At 34.9% G+C, this 20,162-nt stretch overlaps 1 protein-coding gene and 1 non-coding gene across 13 annotated transcripts in view; one reads left to right on the top strand and one right to left on the bottom strand.

The window, feature by feature from the left end:
* Positions 1–20,162, bottom strand: part of VPS13B (vacuolar protein sorting 13 homolog B) — a 1,326,809-nt gene that overhangs the window by 744,614 nt on the left and 562,033 nt on the right. The window lies entirely within an intron of this gene.
* On the top strand, positions 474–582 carry LOC141503747 (U6 spliceosomal RNA). Its single transcript, XR_012473069.1, has one exon. It is a non-coding gene; the product is annotated as a U6 spliceosomal RNA (small nuclear RNA).

The following is a 20,162-nucleotide window of genomic DNA, read 5'->3' as shown; positions in this document are numbered from 1 at the left end:
TTATAAGTCACTTAACCCTGACTGCCGCATCCAGGGCCATCTCTAGTCATCCTGATTGACATTTGACCACTAGATTCAGATGACTCCAGAGAAGAAAGGAAGGTAGTGACTTAGTCCAACATCCCCTCACTAAAATCTAATTCATGTCCTGTCATGGTGTCACTTCCTTGATGTCATGGTCTTCTTCAAGGACAAACATCATCATCATCATCATTATCATCATCATCATCATCATCATCATCATCATCATCATCATCATCATCATCATCATCATCATCACCACCACCTGTAGAAGATAGGATTTTAAAAGAAGCCAGTGAAACCAGTAATTGGAGATGAAGAGTAAAAGCATTCCAGGCATAAACAAGAGACTGAAAAACTTCCCAGACCAAAGAGATGGAAGTGAATCACTGGCTCAAGAGGTGGGAGGTAAGGTCTAAGAAGCCTGGAAAGGTAGAAGAAGACTATGTATGGTGCTCACTTCGGCAGCACATATACTAAAAAATTGGAAGGATACAGAGAAGATTAGCACGGCCCCCACACAAATAAGACTATGTATGCTAAGTTGAGGATTTTGTAATTGAGTATCTAATGAGGATGGAGAGATGGTTGACAAGGTCAGACAAGATAAAAGGAAGCCATGAGACTTCCACATCTAGACATGCACCAAAGAATTTTGGTGACTGAATGGAGGATAGATTAGAATGGAAAGACATCTGAGGCTTCCGATAGGCAACTTGCAAAAGTCCAGGCATAAAGTGATGAGGGCTCATGCTACAGTAGTGGCAGTGCTGGAGCAGAGAAGAGGATATATCAAGAGATATTGTAAGGGTAAAATCAACAGATTACATAGGAAGGGTGACAGGGAGTGAGGGGTTGAGGAGGGCACCTAGGTTGTGAGCCTGAGAGGCTGCTAAAGTAATAGGGAAAGGGGTAAGGAAGATGGTATGAAGAAAAAGATGAGTTCCATTTTGGATATGTTGAATACAAGATTATATAAAATGTCTAACATGTCTACTCTATCCTTCAAGCTGTCTGAAAGGCAATGGGGGATGTAAGTTTAGAGGTGAGCAGAGAGGCTGGGGAAGGACAGATATATCTGAGAATCATCAGGAAGAGAAGAAAATTCATAGCTCTCAAAATGAAGTAATACAAAGGGAGAAAAGAAAAGAAGAGGAGGGTCAAGGACAAGAAAATACTGTGGGGACACCCACAGTTGAGTTTGATCTTGATGAGGATACAGAAAAGAAAACTCAGAAAGAGCAGTCAGACAGACAGGAGAAGAACCAGGAGAGAATGATGCTCCCAAAAAAGAGATGACCGTAGTGTTACCTTGGACTTTGGAAACAACCCTGTTGTACTGTATGAGTATTGTATGAATTTTTAAAAAGAATCAAATACTTTTTAATTTAAAATAAAAATAAAAGAATCAAAATTTCACAAGCACTAACTTTCTACAAAGTCACCTGAGAAAGCAGTATAGTTATTCTAATGGTATTGTCAATACTTAAAATACAGGAATTTTTCTTTTGGTATTGACTTTAGAGACAACATAAAATAAAATAATCATAACTCATATCTTTATCACCACTCCCCAAAATTCACAGGACTGCTTATCATTAATGATGGCTTTTACTATTTCCAAAATTCAGATACTCAGAGAGTGATTTTGTGCCAAACACTGAGGCTTTGAAGACAATTGCAAAAGAACCCCCCCCCAAAAAAATACTATAAACAATGGCAGCTTGCTGGAATCTGGGGGGAAAGGAATAAGCATTTATCTACTGGCTGTGTGAGAGACACTGTGCTAAATGCTTTCTGATATTATCTCATTTGGTTTGCACAAGAGCCCAAGATGGGCTCCCCATTTTACAGCTGAAAAAATCTGTTTTGCGTTAAAGAGCTAGTTAAGTGCCTGAAGCTGAATTTGAACTCACGTCTCCCTGACTCTGGTTAGAGCACTTTAGCCATAGCACCACCTAGACTATTAAATGGGTAAATTTAAATACTCTGACATAGTGTTTAATGATCCCATCCTCGAGCTCAAGAATATTCGTCTCAGAAATTCATCTGTGCACTGCTGTGTTTTAAGAGCATCCTCTAGGTAAATATTTTTATTTAATCAGCACATGCCTAAACATTAAAGGTTCAGGAATTCTTACTGTAACACCAATGGACAGCTCTCTATGACAATGAGAAATTTCACAACCTCAGTTTTCCCAGCTCATAATGAAAAAAATGAAACTAAGAAAGTAAATGTTAAAGTTCTTTTTAGAATATCTAGATAATAATTAATAAAAGACAACTATAAAATCCTACTGGGATTATAAATTTCAAGCAACCAAGAACACATTTACATGTCTGTTACATATATAAAAAGGCAAAAATCAAAAATAGTTTCTGCTTTCATAGAGCTCACAATCCAGTTTGGGGGGGGGGGGGGGGAATAGAAGGGATGGGACCAGCAAGGACAACAAATGAATGTATTTATATCTAGCAAATCAACACAAAATTATTTAGGGGTAAAGATCTTTATAACTAAGAGGAGCAGGAAAGGTCTCTTGGAAAAGGAACTTAAGCTGAACCTTGAAAGAAGAAAAAGAAGGATTCTGAGATAGAGAAGTGAGAAATAAATGCATTATAGGCATGAGAGATAGCCTGTGCTAAGGACCAAAGGCAAGAGAGAGAGAGCTGTGCATAAGAAATAGCCAGGATGCCAGTGTGGCTAACAGATAAAGGGGAGTCATATGCAATAAGATTAGAAAAGTATGTTAGTACTAAATTGTTCTGTGTTTAAGGGCCAAACACCTTATATATTTGATCATGGAAATTATGGGAAACCACTAGACTTTACTGAGTAAGAGAGTGGTATTTATGAAAATCATTTTGGCAACTTTGTGAAAGATGATTTGGAGAGGGGAGAGATCAGAGGTAAAGAGACCAATTAAGAGACAAATTTCACCAGTCTAGGCAGGAGGTGATGAGGGCCTTAACTAGGGCTGTGTTAGTTTGAATGGAAAAAGAGACAGATATTTTAGAGGTAGAAATGACAAGATTTACCAACTAACTTATTCTTTATCCCAACCAGAAAGAGTAGATGTTAAGTTCCAGAACCTAATTTCCCATTAAATTGTTAGAATTATACTACAACCATGATAATATAAACATGTCAATGGAAATCTAAGTCATAATCAAAGGAAAGATAGCTTAATTAAATATAGATTTGGCCACCAATCATTTCCTAACCTCAGAGTCACCTATTTACATGTTAAAGAAATGTTTTAATGAACCAGAACAAGAATGTTCATTTACATTTCATAAACTCTTTTAAAGCATAGAAGAAGCTTGTTTTTTCCCCAAAATATCCTAGTGCTGCATCAAATATGTATGAAATATGTAAAAAGGCAGGTGATCAAAAGCAGTAACTATGTAAATTCAGATTCCAATAGAAAACGTATGAAGTACTTTGGAAACTATGATTAAAAGCAATAGCATTATTAAAACAATACTTGACAATATCATCTTTTTAGAGAAGTCATTCATTATCAAAATAACATTGAAAAGAAAAGTTGAAAAATGATTAACATTTAGCTGTCAGAGAAAAATGTGGTTCTGCAACTGTATCAGGACAAAGCTAATTGATGCAATGACATCCAACCCAACAGGTTACAGAATACTACAGACATCTCACACTGAAAGGCATTTTTCTCTGTTCTCTACTCCCCTCTTTTTAAAAATACAGGCTGCTTTATAGGGTGATTGTAATAGGATACTATGATCATTGCTGATTGTAGCTAGAAACAGACCTTTCTAATCCATCTGCTCGCCACTTCAACAAATGCCATTAAAAACAACTTCATAAAACCATTACTGCTTCAGACTTAAAAGACATTATGTCAAGATTTTGGAAATTCCATTCACTTGATATCAGCAAGTGCACTATATGTTAGGTTTATCATTAAAGTAAAGTCCATGAGAACTGTTTTCCAGACTTGAGTTAATGCTTCTATGACACATTTGGCCAATGAAAGTGGATGAAAAACAGTAGTGCTTTGAAGCATTAGCCAGTAAATGCCGCTGTGGTTTACCATGAGTGGGATGCACAACATATTAGACCACAGTTAATTAAATTAAACTAGTTCTTATGTTTTTTAAATGTGTCCCATATTACTTGTTTGGAACCTACACAACTTCTTTTAAACTTTAAGATTTTCCCGCTGTAGTAAACATTATCTGCTGCATCTACTTGTAATTAAATCAATAAGTTGCTACCCCTGTTTTGTGCTTTATTGTAGTATCTCAAGGCAATGTCAAATGAAAAAGTCATTTTATTTCTGTTTCAGTCTCAGTTTCATGTTTTTAAGAAAATAGTTTCAGTTAGATTAATGCATAAACAGGAAAAAAAAAAAGATCAACACATACACCTAAAAGGGAAATGAGATAAAACATACAAAATATTTTGCAATGAACAATTCTTTAAGTATAAACCCTTTCAGAATGTTCTTTAGTTCTTTTTAAAATCTGTCTATTGAATATGGATTGAATATGTTTTTAATGTAATACTTAGTTGAAAAGAAAAAGGTTTGGAAATGGTTTTGATTCACTTTTTGAAACTTCTAAGAAATCCTTCATATTCTACATTTAGCAATGCAATCTGCTGGGTTATTAAATAAACAAGAAACTATTCCTCTTACTCTGAAGAATTTTAGCTAGAAACAGCTGGGGTTTTTGCTTAATATTTTTATTCTGTATTTTTTCTAAATTTCTATTCAGTTTAAGTAATTTCCTAATTACATTGGGATTATAAAGCATCAACGCTGTATTATTTTGCTTTTTTAAAAAAATGTTGGTTTCAATGTGTTCAGACTAGAATATTAGTTTAGGACTGAAAATAGACAAATCTTTTGTTGTGAATTTATAAATCAATAGGAAGTAAAAAGTCATACATTAAGATAATTATAGGAAGAAGCTTAATTTCTACTCAATAATTATTCAGAAAACACCCAAATCTTCCACTTACCTTTGAATACAAAAATAGGCCTCAAAGTTTGGATTTTGAAAATTTAAGTCACAGTAATATTTGAAATAAAACTCTTAATAAATATGGCAAATGATATTCAGGATTATGCATTAAATACCCATAAAATTTTTTGAAGGTAGTTATCATGTCTGTCCCTCTCAGACTGGTTTTCTCCCTAAGCTAAACATATTCAGCTCCCTTCACTGATTCATGGATGACAATTTCCAAACAAACAAATGAGTTACTTCCCTATGTTCTGAACCTGCTACAAAACAATCTTATAAGATAAACAGTGTTAAGTTAATATCCCTTCTACAGGTGAAGGAACTGAAGTTCCAATAGTTTAAATCAGCTATTTGTGGAACTGTCTAGTTCAGAACTGGTCCTACAGGGAACAGACCTTCTGACTGCAAGAGTAAGGTTTCTTTCTCACCTCCTATCTGAGAAAGAAAAGAAAATTTCACTAACCTTCTTCTATTTGCTTTTCTTAGACATGCTGGATTACTCATTCCCAATAGAAACTTTTATTTTTAGCTTTGTGTTCTCAAGTGTGCCTTGTGCAAGTAGCTGCTTAAGAAATGTGCATTGGAAAAGGCTGAATAATAACACAGCTTTGCCTGAGTAAACTGAGATGTGGCAGCCAAGTGACCTTGCATAATTCAAATCCATTCTTTTCTGACAGGTGATCACATAGATTCTTGCTTGAATTGTTCTAGTGGTGGAGAATTCATTATTGATTAATTTTGAGGACAACTCTGGTTATTAGAAAAATCTATCTTATTTTAAATGAAAAACAACTCTGCAACTTCCATTGACTGGTATTGGCTTTGCACTCTCTAAGAGAGGAGAGGAAAAAGGGGGGAAGGTGAGACAGAGAGTCAGAGAGGATCAAAGACGGAGAGACAAAGAGAAAGAGAGCTTTTCCTATATAATCTCTTTTATGGTGCTATTATATCTTCTCCAAGTTGAGAGGCCTATTGCCTCAATGTGATTTTCAGGTTATCTTCCTCCAGACATGCTCAAATTGATTAGTTCCTCTTAAAATATGTCTAATTAAAATTCAAACACTCCCAAAACAAATATAATTTACTCAATACTACCTTAATATGAAATTGCCTTTCCGATGGATTTTCAATGAGACAGATAGTAGGATACAAGGATATAAGCACTGCTGTACACATTTTAAAATTTAAGTCGTAATAACTGAATAAAATATATTAAAGCCTGCCTGAATAAGAAATTAGAGGTGCAACAAATCAGGAGTTAACATGAGAAGGGAGAGAGAAAGAAAGCCAGGGATACTGAAAAGAAAGATCAATGTGATGAAGACAAAATTTATTTCACCAAAATACTTAATTCAATCAGTAAGTATTTATTAAGTGATTATTATATTCTAGATGTTGAAGAGAACTATAAAAATGAATTCTTTCCTTCAAGAAACTTGCAATCTATTGGGGGGAATACAATACACATGTAAAAAAAATCAATACAAAGTAATTTTGAGGAGAAGGAAACTATCAACAGGTGAGGTAAGGACAAGTGTCACATAGAAGTGTAGCAGGGGAATTCTGGGCACAGAAAAATGCTGTCATCTTTTGTATGAGAAACTTTTCTACAAATTCTGTATAGGCCCTTTGAGAATTACATTTCCCAAGCTACTTTGAACTTTACCAACCAGGCTGACCTTAGTCATGCTCTTTGGGGAAGGAGCAAAAAACATCCTAATGAACTCTGCCCATGCTTAGTGAATGCTGTTTTCTGTCAGGTATTAGTTCCTTTGGCATGTGTATTGGAGCCAAATGATAAACCACTCCTCAAGCACCACCCTTGTTGTGCCCACTATGGAAGTGTATGTAAGCATGGGTTCTTCCCAACTTATTCTTTTTTTTTCCCCTACTGACTCGGACAGGCTGCTGTTGCTCCAATTTCTTCTTCCTTTCTCTAAATTGGACCCATGTGCTCTAACTCCATGCTGCTGGTCTGATATGACCCTAGCTCCATGTGGCTGGATCTATGTTGATCTAAGTTTCTTTTCTTTTTCATTTTTAATTTGACTATCCCCTTGGCTATTTTCTCTCAACTATCTCTTTTTTGCTTAACTATTATCTCTTCTTAGAAAGTACTATCTTCTTTATTACTTGAATCTAGCTGCTTCTCCACAGGACTTAACTTGTGAACTTTATGGACTTTTTGTGGTAACTTGGAAACCATTTGTGTAACCTATGAATTAAAATCTAAGTCTTTTTTTTACCTCACATAGATCCTTAAGCCCCCTTGCCCAAAGCCTATTTTCTCTCTTCTACAGAAGACCCTTTCTGAATTCAATTACCTGTTCCCAACTTTTTCCAACTGCCTTACTCCTCCTAAACTTAAATCTTTTTTTATTCCAATAATATAACCCCTGTTCTAACCTCAGGGTCTTCCTTTCATTCTGGGACCAACTATTAGTTTAACAAGCTACTGCCATCCCTCTATATCTAGAATTGTGTGAAGATCAATGGAAAACACATTTTATAAACCTTAAAAATACCAAGTAATTGTAAACTATTTTTTTTATTTTTTTATTCCTCTTTTGCTCTTTTGTTGTTTGAGAGTAATAATCAATATGAACTTTCTTTCAGAGTGACTGAATACAACTAAAGGGTAAAATACAGAATCATGACAACTAGGCCAATTACAAATCTATACTATCCAACTTCAACTAAGTGCTCTCTATTGTGGCATTCCTTGTATAGACAGATCTTGTGATGTAAATTTGCATTACCCAAATTCAATTTTAAGTAATGAATTCCAAAAAAAAAAAAGCCTGTTGATTTTATTGTGAAGTATTGTGTGCACTCTCTCTCCTGCCCCTAAATTCTGAGTTTCAAAACCTCCCAACCATCCCCCTCCCACCCCCACCACCACATACATTCAAGTGAAAGCAGAATGGATCCCAGCGACTGATGGGATCTTGACTTGAGAAATTCATCTCCACCCCAACCTGTTCTTCCTCTCATTTTCTGTGAGGCCACCACATGACTGACCTGGGTCTGCCCATTCCTCTTCTTGCTCTCACTTCTTTGTCTGACAACATGCCCTTGAACAATATGCCAGCAGCCTCCATCAACAATTGCATAACACCTTTTCTCCCTCCGTGTTCCCCACTCCAGTCTTTGGGCAAATTCACATTACTTATCTTTACATGGAGGTCTGCAAACCAGTTCAATTATGTAGAAATAACTGTTCTCACACACACTTTTCCACGATCCTCAGGGATTTTTCCCAACAATCTTTTTCTTCAAATTCTCAACTAAAAATGACTAAATATTCTTGGGATGTTAGTGGAAACTGCAATGGATTTGGATTCAAAGGACTGGGTCCAAATCCTGGTTATGCCATTTATATTTATTTGGATGACCTTCACCAAGTTATTTAAACTATAACATCAGCTTCCCATTCTGTAAAAGGAAGTGGGTTAAACTAAATGAAGATCTCTTTCAATTCTAAAACTGCAATCCTACAAATTCTACTTTCTCCTACCCAATAAATCTTAGAAAATGTCCTTCCTTATTATTTCACTAAGAAGATTAAGTTGTTCTGAAGTGCATTCTTTCATCTCCTGTATTCCACAACTCAAAACCCTCTCACTAGTTATATTTATCTCCTCTTTTTCTCTATTCATAGAGTATCAAGTAGCCTTTCTTGTCGAGATTTGTATCTTTTATCATCCCAATGTATCTGACTTGATCCCACTTTATCAGTACAGTACATAATACTCATAAGTCCCCAATCTCTGAAAAGAATGGGAAGTATATTCCTGTACTCTTTTCTGGAAACAAGTTTTATCATTATAGTTTCATAGCATGAAATTTTGAACTGTTTTGTTCTTGTTAATTCCATTTAAATTGTTGTACTCATGATTATTATTTATAATATTTAATATACTTCTTTGTATTTTTAAAATCTATTTCTTATTATATAGTACTGTTCCTTTATGTTCATGTACTACAGTCTAGTCATTTATTAACAGGCTCTGATTTTTTTCAGTCATGTTAGCCACAGTGTTTCTGGAAAATATGGCAACTAAAGACGACATGTTAAATTGGCTTCAGGACAACAGTTAGCAAAAGAGTTGCTATAAACATTTTGATCTCTATTATGTCCATTATTTTTAGAAAAGAATTGAAACATAATAGTGCTGACAACAAAGATACCCATCAACAGGGGACTGATTAAACAAAAAGTGGTACATGGATGAATAGATACACAGAAACATACATGCATACATACATACACACACATATAAAGAAATTTACAATATAAGTGGTTCCCATTGGAAAGAAAATTAAGGGAAAATATGACTGACATGAAGAGAAGTACCATGAACCAGAAAATAATATATGATAACAATAATGTAAATTAGAAGAAAAACAAAACAAATCAAAACTGGATGCCATTTAATTATAATGATGAAGTTTGCCCCAAGGAATAGAAGTGAAAATCCAGCTCCCTCACCTCTTTAAAGAGATGAGATATGCCACATTTGATTTACATACTGATTAGTTTTGTTAAACATTTTAAAATTCTATTTCATGCTTTATTGCAAGGGAAGACTGAGGACATGATAGATCAAATACATTTGAGAAAAAAGTAATATGAAAATAAGGGTGAGAATAAAATAATTTTTACAGGAAAAATATAGTTCAGCATTTATTGATATTTATTGATATTCTTTCATTGCTTTGGGGGATATTAATAATGTATGGGTTTTTCTTTTCTTTACTATTTCTCTCTCTCTTCTGAGTTAGCTAATAAAACAATTCCTTGAATGTTGACGCCAGCAAGGATTTACCAGAAGCACACTAGATTTATGTCATCCGTTCTTTCTAAACATATCTTCTCAAGTTTTATTTCTGTTCTTTTGGGACAGAGGTGTTAAGATCCAGATGTAGTGGTTCCTCTATTGTTGATTCACCAACTGTAAAGGATCTGGCTGAGGTCATCCACTGCCAGTCATCCTGAATACTATTTGCTCCCTGAACTTTTTTATTAGATTTTTAAATTTTATTTTCCAATTATATGCAAAGATCATCCTTTTACAAGCTTATGAACTGCATATTTTTCAATCACCCTTAATTTCCCCTCCCCAGGGCAGCAAAAATTTGGATATAGCTAGTACTTGTAAAACCATATTTAACATATTTCCATATTAATGCTGCTATGAAAGAAAAATTAAAATTAAGGTGGGGAAACCCTGAGAAGGAAAGAAAAAACAAAAGATGTTTTAAAAAGTGAATGTAGCAAGCTTTGCTCTGTATTCAAAAATCCAGTTTTTTCCTCTGGATGTGGATGGCATTTTTCTTTTCTTTTCTTTTTTGATTTTTGCCAGGCAGTGGGGATAAGTGACTTGCCTAAATTCACACAGCTAGGAAATTATTATTAAATGTCTGAGGCCGAATTTGAACTCAGGTCTTCCTGACTTCAAGGCCGGTGCTCTACCCACTGTGCCACCTAGCTGCCCCAATGGCATTTTTCTTAATAGACCTCCCATGATTGTTCCTGATCACTGAATTGCTAAGAGAAATTGTTTCCATCATAGTTGAGCATCTCAAAGTGTTGTTGTTCATGTATACAATATTCTGCTCACTTCACTCAGAATCAATTCATCGAAGTCTTCATGATTTCGTACAGAATAATAGTCCAAAACAATCACATAATTGATGAGTATCATAAAGAGTATTTCATAAAATTTCACAAAAATCCATTAGTAAACCTGAGCTTTACAAGTCTTTCAAATTTCTTGTCCCTTTTAATTAGACCTATTTTTGCTTTAGCTTTGTCTGGTAGCAGAATTCTACATAATTCTGTATATTTTCCCTCCTTATTATCTTCTCCCTGTTTGTATTTTTCCTCTTTCCTTTCCGTTTACTCCTTTGCCTCTAACTGCTGGACCTCTCAATGTGACCTCCTTTCTACAAACCTTTTTCCCTTTTCTTCTCCTTTTCCCCTTTTACTTTACTTTTTTTTAACTTTTAACTTTAATTTTAACTTTACCTTTACTTTCATTTATTACTTCCCTTTTATTAGTCTCACCTTCTCCTTTTTTTCTCCTTCCCCCCCCTACTTTCCTGTAGTGTAGGATAAATGTCTAATTTGGGAATGTTTTTCCCTCTTTGAACCAAATCTATTGAGATTAAAATTTATTCATCCTCCCATCTTTCCTTTTACTATAATATATCATTTGTGCATCATCATGTGGTGTTATTTATCCTCTAATGCCTTCGTCTCCCAGTATAATCCTCTTTTTCAGGTCTTCATAATTGTTTTGTAATTGTGCCCATATACTCTTTCAAAGTATACTCCTGTCAACTGTCCTGATGGAAATATAATTCCCTCTATTTTTTTAAAAGTTTTTTTGCAAGGCAAATGGGGTTAAGTGGCTTGCCCAAGGCCGCACAGCTAGGTAAATATTAAGTATCTGAGACAGATTTGAACCCAGGTACTCCTGATTCCAAGGCCAGTGCTTTCTACACTATGCCACCTAGCTGCCCCTACCCATGTTGAATTTAAAACACCTTTATATGACTTTCATACATTAAATTTTTGTTGCTTTTCTTACAGCTGAAAATATACAAAGAACTGACAAAAATCCATTTATAAAGAATTAATATCTTCCTATAATTTAATTATCTAATACTGTAATTGGAATATAGAAAGTACTGCTGCCTCTCACAATATCAATTAAATCCAAACACACACAAATACACATACAGAGCAACAGGGCTATATAAAAATCTGAATATAACCTGTAATCATGTCCACACAGACTGTTGTTTTCCCCATATTTTGTTTTATTTTATTTTTTAGGTTTTTGTAAGGCAAATGGGGTTAAGTGGCTTGCCCAAGGCCACACAGCTAGGTAATTATTAAGTGTCTGAGACTGGATTTGAACCCAGGTACTCCTGACTCCAGGGCTGGTGCTTTATCTACTACACCACCTAGTTGTCCCTTGCCCCATATTTTAGAGCTCCTCTAGTAAAAGGTAAGGATTAAATAAACTATCCTTTATTGCTATTATCTCCCTTTTATTACTATTCTTCAGGTAACCACAGGTTAAATTTCCAACAGTATCTAATTTGTGGCAAAAACTACATGTCTTAGGACTCTCTCTTCTGCTGCACTAGTTCTATATTATAAACATATGCCACTGCCTCCAACTTTCACTATAAATACATACATGTCTATAAAATTTAAAGTAGGAATCCATGTAATTTTTTCCATACAAACTTAATATTACCTATATTGAATGAAGTAACATATTTTAAAAACTGACTTACTAATCTTGAATGTTATCTGAAGTTAGATGATAGTACCTGACTTAGGAAAACAAGTTTGACAATGAATTTATAGATGATAATCCTCTACAAATTACCCCAGATAATATGTAATGAATAAAAGGATAAAAAGTGAATTTCTGCTATCCAAGACAAAGACTGTAATTTTCCAGCATGCCAAAGGAAGAAAACTATAATTTCCTCACCTGCAAAATGGGAAGTCACTAAGTTCTAGATGAAATCTAAAGCTTTTCTTTTAAAAGTATTAAATTCTATTTTTTTACGTCAAATTGTCCAATGGAACTCAATAAGATTTTCATGTAAACCTACTTTCATATAATAAATCAATATTCTGAGCAGTAAAAGTATTAATAAAAGAAAAACTCAGTCACCTTATTTATCCAGAATTCACTTATCTGACAACTTTATCTACTGGGAACATAGTAAACTATCAAGATGCAAATTTTTTAAGGTAAATAATAAAAGTTTAAATTTAAATACTGCTTTAAAGACTTTAAAAGTTTTATTGATATGTTTCATTTCTATATCACAAACATTTACAAATCAGATTATCACATTTCCAGGAGAAGATTATAACAAAGTACTACTATTAAGCAAAATTAATAATATAGTGACCACAATTGAAAGTGCATGCAACATTACACATCTGCAACACCCCCACAACCTCATTATTTTTTTTAATTAACAGAAACTATTTAGTCCATTCAGGCCACCCCTACATATAGTGGGAAAAGGAATAAGAAAAAAATTCCTTGTAACAAAGCTGCATAAACAAGAAAAACAAATTTCCTCAATGTTGTTAAGATTTACAAAAAATTTTAATACATTATTTCATTTGTTCCTTAAACTAATTCTCTTGCAAAATAGATACTAAAAAAATATTTTCATTTCATAAAAAACTGAAGGAACAAAAATGAACTGATTTGTCTATATTAACAGGACCAAAGAATTAAAGCTAGAAGTAACTTAAAGAAGTTATCTAGTTCAATCCCTTCTCTTTACAGATGAGAAAAAATTGATGACCAGCAAAGTTAAGTAACAAGTCCATGATCATTCACACAGCCAATTATTGTCAAAGCCAGGATGTGAACCCATGAGTCGATTGTTCTTTCCACTTCTCTATGCTACCTTTATGCAAAAAACACATAGACCCACAGAAACATACACATACACATACACAAATATGTGTGACTGTACATGCCATCCTGTTATTACCCCATTACCCAGAGAAGCTAGGTGGCACAGTAGAGAGAGCAACAGCCCTGGAGTCAGGAGTACAGGAATCAAAATACAGTCTCAGACACTTGATCCTTACTAGCTGTGTGTCCTTGAGCAAGTCACCTAACCCTGCCTCATATCCAGGGCCATCTCCAGTTGTCCTGATTTACAACTGGCCATTGAATCCAGATGGCTCTAGAGGAGAAAATGAGGTTGATGACTTAGCACAGGACTCCTCACTCATATCCAATTCATGTGCTTGTCATAGTATCACTTGATGTTGTCGTCATCGTCATCATCATCATCATCATCCTTGTCATCATCATCATCCTTGTCATCATCATCATCCCAAAGTGGACAACACCCACTCTGTAGATTTTATGTGTGCACAAGTTTACAAATCTATACTTGTACACGTATTAGCCATTGCTCTCAAGAATTCCATATTCTAGTAATCCAAGTAGCTAATCATAAGAACTATGATAAGGTACACAGCAAATAAAAAAATGAAAGTATAAATCAACTATGAAGAAATAAAAATGAAGAAGCATCTAGACATAGGGAGAGAGGAAAGAGGTCAAAGATAAAGTGAAGGATGACTTCAAGACTTCATATTTTGTTGACTAGTAGAATGGAATATCTAAGTAAAAAGCTCCCTTGCTTTAAATGGTATGAATCTGAGTCTGGAAAGGAACTGATTTAGATGAAAAGACAATGAGATAAATTTCAGATGTACTGAGTATGATTCGACAGTTAGAAAACTGGTTAGAAATGCATTAGTAGACACCCAAAGGGTAAGAAAAATGTGCATATCCTTTGATCCAGAAATACCACTACTGGGTCTATACCCTGAAGAGATTATGAAAAAGGGTAAAAACATCACTTATACAAAAATATTCACGGCAGCCAGCCCTGTTTGTGGTGGCAAAGAATTGGAAATCAAGTTAATGTCCTGCAATTAGGGAATGGCTTAACAAACTGTGGGATATGTATGTTCTATTAGAAACCAGGAGGCCTGGGAATTCAGAGAAGCCTGGAGGGATTTACATGAACAGATGCTGGGTGAGATGAGCAGAAGCAGAAAAACATTGCACACGTAACAGCAACATGTGGGTGATGATCAACCTTGATGGATTTGCTCATTCCATCAGTGCAACAATCAGGGACAATTTGAGGCTGTCTGCAATGGATGAATACCATCTGTATCTCCAGAGAAAGAACTCTGGAGTTTGAACAAAGACCAAGGACTAGTACCTTTAATTTGGGGGGGGGGGGTATCTTATTGTGTGATCTTGCTATCTCTTATACTTTATGTTTCTTCCTTAAGTATATGATTTCTCTCTCATCACATTCAATTCAGCCCAGAATCCTCAAAGTTAATTAGGCATAAAAGAGAAGTAATTATCAGGTAACAATTATGTTTAATTCTCTTTTATATCCATTCCCAATGCCATTAGCTAACTTCAGTTCATCCTTCTATGCTTGGATTCTTGTAATAATTGCCTCCTCTCTAATACTTCCTTTACACAACTGCTATATCAATAATGCAAATGAACAACTCTAACCATGCACTCCCAAAGATTTCTTGGAGTCTATTAATCTGACACCACCTTATCCTTATAAACTAATTTCCCCTTATTCTGCTTTTCATATTCCAAGTTTCCATCAAACTGAGCTACTTATCTAATCTCATTGTGAGATTAGATTAGCTCTTCTCTGGAAACCCTCTTCTTTAGAGCTTACTTAGGACATAAATGCCAAATTTCTCCATAAAGATGATCCTCTACTCTGATGAAAGTGCTCTCTTCTTTCTTAAATGTCCTTTCAACACAATGAATCTGTCCTTTTGCCCTTGTACGATCTTTTACCTTACCTTACCAACATAAAATTTGGTTCATAGTCTGTAAATCACTTAATTGACAAACATTTATTAAGTATTTACTATTAGAGAGCTACTATGTGATATTTCCATCATTAAGCTATGTTACCTGTAAGCCCTTAGGAATCAATAGAGCTGCGTGGAATAGGAGCAAAAGGGTCATTTCTGGAGTCAAGACGATGAATTCAAGTCTTGCCTGGTAACACACAAGCCTCATGACTATAAGCAAATCACATAACCTCTCAGTATCAGTTTTTGCAATTTTTTAAAGCAAAAAAATTATGGATGAGCTATCATCTGCATGAGTGGAGAGCTTCCAACCATTACACAAGTGAAATCATAGGTCCAGAATTGTACAACTCCAATCAGAAAACTAAAAAGCAGACAGTTGAAATGGTAATCCTAACACAAAGAAAGGTATAGTGTTCAATATCACAGGTGCAACATCTACTACTAATTTGGCTGCAGACCATGGTATTTGGCCCCACTATGAAGTAAAAATTTTACCATGTATGGCCAAAGAAGACTAGTAGATCCTTGGCATATAGGCTATTTTCCCCCCATGAAGGTAAAGAACTTATTTTTGAGACTTTTCTGTGGTCTTAGAAGACTAAGGCTCAAATTTACAGGTGAAACTACCCCAATTTAATGGACTTCCCACCATCATAAAAGTTGGGAAATCTTTCTTTTAAAAAAATTTAATGGATAATTCATTTTTACACACTATACCATGGATATCCAACCTGCTATGAAATACTATTGATCCTTACTTTGAAGCACTTTTCTCTCCATTCACCACAAGCCTGAACTAATAACCTAAGTTTATCAGTATTTTCCCTGGCTAAAAGTCTCTTTCCATTCCAGTCCATCTCCCACACGATTTCCAAAGTGATCTTTTTGCCATGTCACTATCACTCCCTTTCCTTAAAAACTCTATGGCTTCCTCTAGACTTTAAAATAAAATATAAAATACTTAAGAACTTCAAAACGTGTCCACTTCCTTTTCCTTCCAATCTTTTTCCACATTACATACTCTGTAATTCAGTGACAGGGGCCTTCTTGCTATTCCTCAAAGAAAACATTTCATATGCAGACTCCAGGCATTTTCCCTATTTACCTCAATCCCTTCAATGTTTAACCTACACATCACCATCTCTATGCTTCCTTCAAGTCTCATTAAAGTGGGTGCTTTTTTAAGGACAGACATTACTTTCTTGCATCCACAAGGCTTAGCTTGTCATGTGATCAGTGCTTAAGTAATGCTTGTTATCTTTCTGAAGTGACAAAGAATTGGAAATTGAGGGAATGCCCTCAATTGGCAGATGGTTGAACAAATTGTGGTATAAGTATGTGATAAAATATTATTGTCCTATAAGAAATCACGAGGGACAAGATTTCAGGGGCAGCTAGGTGGTGCAGTGGATAGAGCACCAGCCCTGGAGTCAGGAGTAACTGAGTTCAAATCCGGCCTCAGATACTTAATAATTACCTAGCTGTGTGGCCTTGGGCAAGCCACTTAACCCCAACTGCCTTGCGAAAACTAAAAGAAGATTTCAGAAGAGCCTGGAAAGACTTGCTTGAATTGATGCTGACTGAAATGAGCAAACCAGAAGAATATACTAACAAAAATATGGGGTGATGAGCAGCCATTTTCGTAATACAATAATCAAAGACAATTTTAAAAGACTTATGATAGAACATATCATCAATATCCAGAGAAGGAACTGTGAATTTTAAATGAAGACCAAAGCTTATTATCTTCAATTTTTAAAAAATTGTCTGGGGGCGGCTAGGTGGTGCAGTGGATAAAGCACCGGCCCTGGAGTCAGGAGTATCTGGGTTCCAATATGGTCTCAGACACTTAATAATTACCTAGCTGTGTGGCCTTGGACAAGCCACTTAACCCCATTTGCCTTGCAAAAAAAATTGTCTTATATTTGATGTCAATTTTTTTTTTCTTTCTAATACTTTCTCTCTTATTTTTAGATCTGATTCTTCTCTCACAACACAATCAATATGGATCTATGTTTAGCATGGTTATAAATATAGAGTCTATATCAGATCGCTTTCTATCATGGGAAATGAGAGGGGAAGATAGGAATGAGTAGTAAAAATTACCATTGCATATGGTTGGAAAAACAAATAAATAAAATATATATAAATATATATATATATGAAATACTTGCTGGCTTTTTATCTCTCTCCTCATGGAAAAACTACCTCTTATATTTTTCAAAAAAAATAGAGAAAATTCATTCAAAACAAATGAGTAATGAGTCACTGTATATATTGTTCTTTGGCTTTGCTTATTTCATTTTAAATCAATTCCATACTTCCCTAAATTCATGATGTTCATCTGACTTTCCTGATAGGACAATAATATTCCATCATATTCATGTCCAGCAATATAATTAATTATTCCCAAATTATTCTATTTCTACTATAAATATTATACTACTATATCCTATAATACTATAAATAAACATGGAACCCTTCTTTCAATAATGTTCTTGGCATATATTAAAGCCAGAGATAAAATGGGTTTCATCAAAAAAGGCATAAAGATCGATCTATGTAGGGGTCATATTTGTGAAGAACTCACCAACTCTAGGCTGCACAAAAGGTTTACAAGTTACTACAAAGTCCACAAACTACTACACAAGTTCACATGTTAGGTCCTGTGGAGAAGTAGCTAGATAGTGAGTTTCTTAAAGGAGAAAGTCATTTCCAAGAAGATAGTTTCTTAAGAAAGTAATAAAGTTAAACAAAAAGAGATGGTTGAGAGTAAACAGCAAATGGGCATAGCTACAAGCTGGTAAAGGAGTAGTCAAATTTAAAGAAAAAAGGAAAAGAAATGAAGCTTAGATCAACATAGATCCAATCACATAGAACTGGGTCACACTGGTCTAGTACCATGGGCCAGAGCACATGGGTCCAGTTTAGAGAAGGGAAGAAGGGAACAGAGGAAGTCTTGTGGAGTAAAGAAGAAAGAGCTCTGCCCCTGCTGATTTTTGCCTGAATGCATTTTCATGGTGGATGGGACAAGGGTAGTACTTGAGGAGTGGTTTAGCAGTGGCCTTCAGTGTTCTCCAATGCACATGCACAGGGATAATCCTCAAGGAGGGACTAAGCACTCACAGCTCTTGGGTGTCATTCTATGTAATGCACTGTCTCCTGCATCAATGGGCAAGATCAAAAAGTCCAAGGTGGCTTAGAAAGTGGAGATGGTCAACATATTTCTCTATGCCCAGAGTTCCCCTGCTTCAATATGATTAACAATGGAATCTCTGGGTCAACAGGTAAAGACATTTTAGGTACTTTATGCAAATAAAGCAATTTGGAATTAATACATCTGATTATATATGGCATTGTGACAAATGTGGAGATGAAGAGACTATATCCAACAGAACCAACTCTGTAGCTTTACAGATAATTATTCCTGAGCTATTTTGAAGCAAACTTCCTTTTACTAAAAGTTATATGGTCAACAAATGCCTCCTTGTGTTATACTATTTAGACTAAAGCAATGGAATAATGGAAGTTCTAGTATGACGCAAAATACCCAGTCTATGGACATAGTTGCCACAGTCAGAAAATATCAAAAGTATATTCTATTTTAGAAATAAAATGACATGCAAAAGAGTGTCTAGGGAGGAAGACCAGGAGAGTTTATATCACCTAAAAACCACAGAGTAGATAGTGTGCTGAAGCTGGAGTAAGGAAGATTTAAATTAAATTCCAATCTTTTATTCCTAGTAGTTGTGTGACCCTTGGCAAGTCACTTAACCTCTTGGTCTCAATTTCCTCATCTGATAAAAATACTTATCTCCCAGTATGATTGTGAAAATAAAACAAGTATTTATGAAGTACTTTGCAGACTTTAAAATACCATATAAATGTTAATTACTGCTGTTGTACCAGATTTATAGTTGGAAAGACCTCAGAAGTCAAAAAATATAGCTTCATTACTTTATAAATGACAAAACTGAGATAAAAGAAAGTTTAAGTGACTTGACTAAAGTCATGAAAGTATAAATGTGAGGGGTGAAATTTGAACCCAGATCTTCTGATTCCATTGTCTTGAACTTTTTCATTTAAAAGCCTACTTTATAGTCAAAGAATATGAATAGACAGTTTTCAGGTGAAGAAATCAAAACTCTCTATAGTCATATGAAAAAATGCTCTAAATTGTTATGGATTAAAGAAATCCAAATTAAAACAACTCTGAGGTGCCACCTAACACCTATCAGATAGATGAATATAACAGAAAAGAGAATGATAAATTTTGGAAGGGACATGGGAAAACTGAAACACTAAAGCACTGTTGATGAAGCTATGAACTGATTGAGCCTCTCTCCAGAATTATGTCCAAAGGGCTAAAAGACTGCAACTCCTTTGACCAAAGCACAACTACTAGGTCCATATCCCAAAGAGATAATAAAGGGAAAAGGACCTACATGTACAAAAATATTTTTGGCAGCTGTTTTTGTGGGGGCAAAGAATTAGATATTAAGGGGGTGCCCATTGCCTGGGGAATGGCTAAACAAGTTGTGGTATATGAATGTGCTAGAATATTATTGTTCTTTAAGAAATAATGAAAAGAAGATTTCAAAAAAACCTGATGCATGAACTGAGTGAAGTGAGCAGAACCAAGAGAACACTGTACACAGTAATAGCAACACTGTGCAATGATAAACTATTATAGACT

Source organism: Macrotis lagotis, chromosome X (genome assembly GCF_037893015.1).
Source record: "Macrotis lagotis isolate mMagLag1 chromosome X, bilby.v1.9.chrom.fasta, whole genome shotgun sequence".
Taxonomy (NCBI): Eukaryota; Metazoa; Chordata; class Mammalia; order Peramelemorphia; family Peramelidae; genus Macrotis; species Macrotis lagotis.
This window is presented reverse-complemented; position numbering and strand designations above follow the sequence as displayed.